We start from the raw sequence: 2,500 nt of genomic DNA on the forward strand, positions 1-2,500 counted from the left end.
CCAAGGGGAGGACGGCCGCCTCCTTAAACACAGGCCGGAGAGGAGCGTCAGGGCCAGGCTCCTCAAACATGGACCGAGTGTCGCCCTTAACACGGACCAAGGGGAGGACGGCCGCCTCCTTAAACACAGGCCGGAGAGGAGCGTCAGGGCCAGGCTCCTCAAACATGGACCGAGTGTCGCCCTTAACACAGACCAAGGGGAGGACGGCCGCCTCCCTAAACACAGGCCGGAGAGGAGCGTCAGGGCCAGGCTCCTCAAACATGGACCGAGTGTCGCCCTTAACACAGACCAAGGGGAGGACGGCCGCCTCCTTAAACACAGGCCGGAGAGGAGCGTCAGGGCCAGGCTCCTCAAACATGGACCGAGTGTCGCCCTTAACACAGACCAAGGGGAGGACGGCCGCCTCCTTAAACACAGGCCGGAGAGGAGCGTCAGGGCCAGGCTCCTCAAACATGGACCGAGTGTCGCCCTTAACACAGACCAAGCGGAGGACGGCCGCCTCCCTAAATACAGGCCGAACCGGAGCGCGAGTGTCGCTCCTTAAACACGGACCGAGTGGAGGACGGCCGCCTCCTTAAACACAGGCCGAACAAAATGACACAAAGTGTCAACTGCGAATGTTGTCCATCCAAGGAAGGAGCGTGATGCCCGGCCGGCTCCTTAAACACAGGCCGAGAGTCGCCCCGGACGGTCCGCCTCGCGGCGCCCGTCTGCTCGGATAAAATGACACAAAGTGTCAACTACGAATGTTGTCCATCCAAGGAGGGAGCGTGATGCCCGGCCGGCTCCGAAAACACAGGCCGAGAGTCGCCCCGGACGGTCCGCCTCGCGGCGCCCGTCTGCTCGGATAAAATGACACAAAGTGTCAACTGCGAATGTTGTCCATCCAAGGAAGGAGCGTGATGCCCGGCCGGCTCCTTAAACACAGGCCGAGAGTCGCCCCGGACGGTCCGCCTCGCGGCGCCCGCCCGCTCGGATAAAATGACACAAAGTGTCAACTACGAATGTTGTCCATCCAAGGAAGGAGCGTGATGCCCGGCCGGCTCCTTAAACACAGGCCGAGAGTCGCCCCGGACGGTCGCCTCGCGGCGCCCGTCTGCTCGGATAAAATGACACAAAGTGTCAACTACGAATGTTGTCCATCCAAGGAGGGAGCGTGATGCCCGGCCGGCTCCGAAAACACAGGCCGAGAGTCGCCCCGGACGGTCCGCCTCGCGGCGCCCGTCTGCTCGGATAAAATGACACAAAGTGTCAACTGCGAATGTTGTCCATCCAAGGAAGGAGCGTGATGCCCGGCCGGCTCCTTAAACACAGGCCGAGAGTCGCCCCGGACGGTCCGCCTCGCGGCGCCCGTCTGCTCGGATAAAATGACACAAAGTGTCAACTACGAATGTTGTCCATCCAAGGAGGGAGCGTGATGCCCGGCCGGCTCCGAAAACACAGGCCGAGAGTCGCCCCGGACGGTCCGCCTCGCGGCGCCCGTCTGCTCGGATAAAATGACACAAAGTGTCAACTGCGAATGTTGTCCATCCAAGGAAGGAGCGTGATGCCCGGCCGGCTCCTTAAATACAGGCCGAGAGTCGCCCCGGACGGTCCGCCTCGCGGCGCCCGCCCGCTCGGATAAAATGACACAAAGTGTCAACTACGAATGTTGTCCATCCAAGGAAGGAGCGTGATGCCCGGCCGGCTCCTTAAACACAGGCCGAGAGTCGCCCCGGACGGTCGCCTCGCGGCGCCCGTCTGCTCGGATAAAATGACACAAAGTGTCAACTACGAATGTTGTCCATCCAAGGAGGGAGCGTGATGCCCGGCCGGCTCCGAAAACACAGGCCGAGAGTCGCCCCGGACGGTCCGCCTCGCGGCGCCCGTCTGCTCGGATAAAATGACACAAAGTGTCAACTGCGAATGTTGTCCATCCAAGGAAGGAGCGTGATGCCCGGCCGGCTCCTTAAACACAGGCCGAGAGTCGCCCCGGACGGTCGCCTCGCGGCGCCCGTCTGCTCGGATAAAATGACACAAAGTGTCAACTACGAATGTTGTCCATCCAAGGAGGGAGCGTGATGCCCGGCCGGCTCCGAAAACACAGGCCGAGAGTCGCCCCGGACGGTCCGCCTCGCGGCGCCCGTCTGCTCGGATAAAATGACACAAAGTGTCAACTGCGAATGTTGTCCATCCAAGGAAGGAGCGTGATGCCCGGCCGGCTCCTTAAACACAGGCCGAGAGTCGCCCCGGACGGTCCGCCTCGCGGCGCCCGTCTGCTCGGATAAAATGACACAAAGTGTCAACTACGAATGTTGTCCATCCAAGGAGGGAGCGTGATGCCCGGCCGGCTCCGAAAACACAGGCCGAGAGTCGCCCCGGACGGTCCGCCTCGCGGCGCCCGTCTGCTCGGATAAAATGACACAAAGTGTCAACTGCGAATGTTGTCCATCCAAGGAAGGAGCGTGATGCCCGGCCGGCTCCTTAAATACAGGCCGAGAGTCGCCCCGGACGGTCCGCC

Source organism: Syngnathus leptorhynchus, unplaced genomic scaffold, assembly GCF_054491065.1.
Source record: "Syngnathus leptorhynchus isolate UIUO unplaced genomic scaffold, UIUO_Slep HiC_scaffold_625, whole genome shotgun sequence".
Taxonomy (NCBI): Eukaryota; Metazoa; Chordata; class Actinopteri; order Syngnathiformes; family Syngnathidae; genus Syngnathus; species Syngnathus leptorhynchus.